Source organism: Psammomys obesus, unplaced genomic scaffold (genome assembly GCF_907164565.1).
Source record: "Psammomys obesus unplaced genomic scaffold, mPsaObe1.curated_primary_1811, whole genome shotgun sequence".
NCBI classification, from domain to species: Eukaryota; Metazoa; Chordata; class Mammalia; order Rodentia; family Muridae; genus Psammomys; species Psammomys obesus.
Window position 1 is genome coordinate 5159210 of NW_026586383.1, and position 6073 is coordinate 5165282.

Genomic DNA, 6073 nt, shown 5'->3' on the forward strand with positions numbered 1-6073 from the left:
GTACACACATAGCCACCAGTCAAGGAAGATGGGAAATGTTTTGAGCGTACTGGAGAGTTCTGTGTACCCTTTGCTGTCAGCCCTGCCCCCACCTCAGTTTCCACCATGCTTTCTGTCACCACAGGTCACCTTTCTGTACAGAAGAATTCACAGGGACAGGTCACATCACATGCATGTTTCAGTGCCTGCTCATGTGTCCTGTGTAATGTTTTCACAGTCCTCCATGCTGTTGTGTGGACTGAATGTTGTTCCTCTTACCGCTAACTCGTGGTGTGGACTATGAACTGATGCAGTGTTTTATTCACCGTTCGGTGGACATTTATCAATCTTGGTACCACTTTTTCCTCTTTCGTGTGTGTATGTGTGTTGTGAGTGTTCACATGCATGTGAATGGGTATGTGAACATGTGAGTGTATATGTATCTGTATGCATGTGTGTGTGTAGGACTAAGTTGATGCTGGGAATTGTCCTCCATCACTTTTCTACCTTATTCTTTGAGGCAGGGTCTCTCAACCAAACTCAGAGCTAGATATAGCTACTCGCACTAGGCAGCTTGCTCCTCAGATTTCACCTCAGTGGGCAAGAACACAGGCTGCTCCTGAATGACCTGAGCTTGGTTCCTAGCACTTACACCACCGACCCTCAACAGCTCCAGAGGAACCCAACACCCTCATTTAGCCTCTGTGAATACTGCGCTCATATATACATACCCCCACATGACTTACATGCACACACATAATTAAAAATGAAAAAGGTCTTGTAGAATCTGTTCTTAAGCATTATTTGCTTCACTTGCTGCATGCTAATTTTTTGAAAGGATATGTCATAATTAACTTAATTGTCCCCCTAGAATTATACTTTTAGGTTGTTTCCACATTTCTCTTAGGTTAAAAATACCCCAGAGAATGCATGTAACTAAATACATTTTTTTTTTTGGTACCACTTTCTTTGTCTTAACTATTGTCTACGGATTTAAGAAAAAAAAAAAAAAGCACCACGACTTTGAATTCCCTCCCCCACCTTCTCCAGTGAATAGATTGGGGTCACTGGCATAAATATTCATTTCTGGAAGCTCTCTGATATGTAAGAACTCTGGGGGAACCGCTGGCCTTCAGTAATTTTAGATTTAATGTTACAAATACCTTTGGCTCTCAGCTTTCGGAGCAATCCCTCTGCCATCAAGAACTCATCAATGTCAAGGTAATATTCCAGGTCACGCATCTCAGTGCTGCCCAGAGGGGCTGCAGTTCAGGCTGTGGTACAAGAGAGCGGAGACCTGGGTAATAGGAAAGTTCTTCACTCAGGAAAAGTTGGCGGTGCTGTTCAGTTACAAATGAATTCTAGGCCATAAAATTTCCAAAACTTGCTCATTTTGTTTGTAGCGAATGAATTTATTCTAGTGCGTGTTCCTTACCAATTACATGACCAGCATTTGCTTTTTAAAATTAAACAAGCCAGAGGCTAAAAGTAATGCTCCAATTACTCATGGTTCCAGCTTTCATTGGCCACAGACAAATACACGCAGTGGTAACTAAAGCATTTCCCCAAATCTTGAAGAGTTGCCCCAAGAGAATTTTTGCTAGGCCTCAGCAGGTGGAGGCTATCCCTGGGGGCCAGAACTGTGCCTTCCAGTGAACAGAGGCTCCGACGCTGGCCCAGGCTACACAGCATTTTCCTTAATCTGGACATTGTGTTTTGTTCTTTCACCTACTCCCTTCTGCATTCTTCTTCACTGCTGTAGGCAGCATCTGAAGATGGGAGCATATGTGGAGTCAGGGAAGTAAGAGACATATTTGCTTTGGGGGTGTGCAGTTGTTTACACATCGCAGGACGTAGGGAGAAGAAATGTGTTTCCCCAGCCCTACGGAGATCCCTGAGGGCAGTGTAGGAAAACCCTTCGTGTGGAACCCTCTGGGAGGCCCTCTGTTGGTTCTCCTATGCGCTGAGCCAAGTGAGTTCTGGATTCATCCCCAAGAGCTCAGCAAAGGCTTGAGACCAGCTGGCAACACAAATCCCTGCCCAACTTCCAGAGGACAAACTGAGTGGCTGAGAAGTTTGACTCGCCAAAGAGTACGTCCATGACTGACTCAGTGATGAAGGGGAGGATATCCTTTGACTGAAAGGAAAGGTTAAACAATGACAACAACAACAACAACAAAACCCCTCAAAACAAAATAATTAACTGCAAGGAAAGCCTCAATATAAATGTAAGCATTAAAAGGTGCCTCTTTTTGGAAGGGGGCAGGACTGGGGATTGAACTGAAGCTCACATTCACCAGGCAGCTATTTCGTGGAGCTCTGTTCTCTTTCTGTTTGGATGTTTTACATCAAGGCAGGTCTTGATAATTGTTCAGGCTGGCCCAGAGCCTGCCTTATGGCTCTCGTGGACCTAGAACTTTAAATCCTCCTCCCTCATCCTCCTGAGTGTCTGGCATTGCAGACTTGTGCAATCCGATGCAGAAAAAAAAAGTCAAAATAAATTATTCATTTCACCAATAGCAGAGATAAGAGATAAGTCAGTGAATTATATTAATAAGAAGAATCAAATTTAACCAACAGAAATACAAGATTTAAAAAAATTGAATAGAGAGCTGCTGGCACGGGTCTGCTTCTGGCCTTGGGGTGTTCAGGCACCATTGTGCACTGGGCTGGACTGGAAGGGATGAAGCTTAGCCAGGGTGGCTTATGCAGAACCTTGGTCAGTGATGCCTGCCGGAGAAACAACTTTCTCCCAGATGTTTCTCAGTGAAACAAATCTCTTTTATTGGGGGAAATAAGGGCTATATAAACCTTAGGGAGTAGGTAGGGGTTTTCATGGTAGGTGAGCATCATTGGCTGGAGCTGAGGTGCTGAAAATGCGTCATTTACATGAAGAGGGATTCCAGGTGCGAGTTGGACATGTTCTTATAAGGAAATGGTGAGTTTTAACCCGAAACCAGGCCACCAGGCTATGTGCCTATCTCAAGGATAGTGGAGTTGGGGGTCTCTGGCTATATGCACTTGGACATGGGGGCCCAGGACAGGGAGGGAACAGTCTTTACTCCTTCCGGTCTCAAGATTTTCGAGGTTTGGACACATCTCAACCTCACTCTTTCTCTGGGCCAGCTTCCCCCTCGCCACACAGCTCACTTGCCCCACAGAACCTCATCGATTGCCAGGGTAGCATCAATGCTCTATCCTGTTATTGCAAAGTATTTGAAAACATTATCTTGGAAACTCCCTGATTTTAAGAGAGGCACAAAGTTGCACGAACAAGAACATCACTGTGCCCCTAGTAGGGAAAACTACCTACAATCATTATCCCTGTGACTGTGGTTGAATGGGCTAAGACAGGGCCATCACTTTTCATAGCTGGCAGGATAGTCTATGTAGAAGATCGAAGAAACCTTTAGCAGAGGGTGTCAAGCTACCAGCTGAGCAAGCATTCAAGGCGAAAGGTCAGCACATGACTCTCCCTATTCTGGTGAAGAACAACTAGAAACTAATAAAATTAAAGGAACATGGTGAGCGTCTCTCAAAGCACAAGCCACAAGCTTGATGCCAGAATCTACAAAACACCAAGAAAGAAACCACCAAACAACCAAGTGGAAATGCATTCTGGGCCTCTCTTCCTGTGTGTGTTACTGGCTATCTATCTGGTAAAATATTCCTGTTACTGGCTGTTGCTGAGTTTTGAAAGTTCTCTCTCTATATTCTAGGTATTGATCCTTTTAGAGAACTTGACTTCAAAGTGTGTAGCTGATAGAGACGCCGATACAGTCACCTGTTGCAGGGAATGGGGCAGTGAAGGGAAAGGTGGTTCTGGGTAGGAATTGAAGGCTATCTAGCTCAGAGATCCAAGGGATACATAAAAGTGGCTTTTCCCTGGGTACACCTGAAGGACACTTTTTATTCCTTCTTTCTGTTTGGCTTCCTGAAATTAGCAAAGCGGGGAAAGTTTCCAGCATTTGCTAGTTAAGGAGCAAAGAGAGCAAGCGCTATGCATTGGAAGAGTATGTGCCTGGGGGGTGGGGATGGTTGTCCGCAAGAAAGAGAGGGCAGAGAAACAGGAGGGAGACTTGTCAATAGCAAGGCTGGTAAGGATGGCAGCCTTGTGCTAATGTTTCCTGATCAGCCATGTCAGTTATTTTCTCTAGAGCTTTCAAGGGTTTTCAAGCAAGGGGGGTGGGCAGCATAGTTTTATTAGTGTTTTAGAGCAGACAGCTTTGACTATTGGGCCAATACTATATATAAGGAGAGATGTGGAAAGATGTCAGAGGGAGGCTGGTTCAGGAGCCATCACATCTCACACATGCAAATATTGAATCTCTGGTGCTGAGCCTGAAAGCATCACCTGTGGCATTCCATCTGGGTTTTGTGAACACAAAGGACTGAACAGAGAAGTCAGGGAAGGAATAGCAGGAATTGTTTCAAAAGAAGAAAATGAAGGGTCCTGAGCAGGGGAAGCCAACTTTCCTGGCTGAAGGGACTGAGTCAGCAGAGTTCGGGGAAGACACCAGATGATCAAGACAGATGCTCGGCTTTGGAGACCACACCTGCCCACAGGGCTCTGAGGATGAGGACTCAGGGTCTTTGAACTCCCTCTTCTCAGATTCCTTCCCAGGCCTGTCTGAAGAAAGCTTTCCACTTGCTCTTTCTGCCACGCTCCCCAGGAATGAACAGAGAGGAAGTTTCCAGGAGCCTCCAGTTAAAAAATTCAAGACACAGGCTTCTTTTCACCTCTCTCCCCTGCTGTTCCTGACTTGATACAGAGGTCACAGGGGAGAGGGGGAGAGCTACAGGTCCCATGGGACTCTCAGCTTCTGAGCCATCACTTCTAAGCCTTTTGGTAATTGACTCCAACAAGGAAGGGAGAGCAGAAACTGGGAAAAGTGCAGAACTCTATAACTCTTGGTTTCTGCCTTTCCTGTGCTCCTTTTCTTCTCCTGTTTAAATATCTCCAAAGGAGTAACTCATTTTTTTTTTCAATTTCCTGAATATAGCAATAATTTCTGTCAGGCCCAAGAGATGATCAATTTAATGAAATCTCTGTCAATAAAAGGAGGATATTCATTAAGTGGAAATTATGCCTAAAGATGGCAGTGAGCACTGCTCAAGGCTCAGGATTCTGGAGATGAGAGAAATTATTTTTTATTTTTTACCTTGTAAAATGCTCCCCTTTTTTACTAGCATATCTTAATTACACATAACATCGGGTCTCCTCATGACATTTTTCTTACACATGGTTCCTGTCTTCCCCAACCCCCCTTGGCTTTCCATGAGTTTAATCAGGGTTGCTCACAGGGGTATCAGTGAGGGGTTAATTTAAGGAGCAAGGGCACTAACCAGAGGCAGCACCCTGAAGGCAATGCCTCTCCCTACCCCAGCAACGAGGTGCTTCCTACCGATCTTCAGAGAGAGGGGACACACCCAGGTTCAGCTTCCTGCTACAGAGGGTGGGAGGGGTCAGTCTGAAGCCAAAGGTTTCAGGACTTGGAGTCATGTGACTCCTGGCTGTGCTGTGGACTGTGGGATCTTGGGAAGGCAACCTCACTTCCCTGTCCACACAAAGGGAATGCTCATGAAACCCTACTTCACAATGTTGTTCCTTTTGTCAGTGAATTTATATCCCACGCTCAAGACAACTGCAGGCAGGTTCTCAGCGTTTGCTGTTATTAGTCTGAAAAGAGGTCAGAACACAAATAATTAATCTTGTTTTTACAAATTACAAGATTAGTGAGGCTCCTTTCAGGAAGAACAATAAAACGGGAATGAGGTTGTTATTTTAGATTATGTATTCAAAAGAGAAATCATGGCAAAGAAGAAGATACAAATTAGAATGTAAATACCATAATTATCCCATTTAACAGCCGAAGACTCTGTGATGGACAGAACACCTATGTCTTCACAAATGACAAGGAGGCTTTGTCTTTCCCATCGCCCCTGCAAAGCCCCCCCCCCCCCCCCAGGGGGGCACAGAATGGGCCACTCTGCCTTCATTCTGTCACAGGAGGAATAATGCTGCCTGTCAGAGTGAGTCGGATGTTTGGGGAGCAGCTGGGAGGTAGCAAGGATGATGGGAATCTCTCAGCGC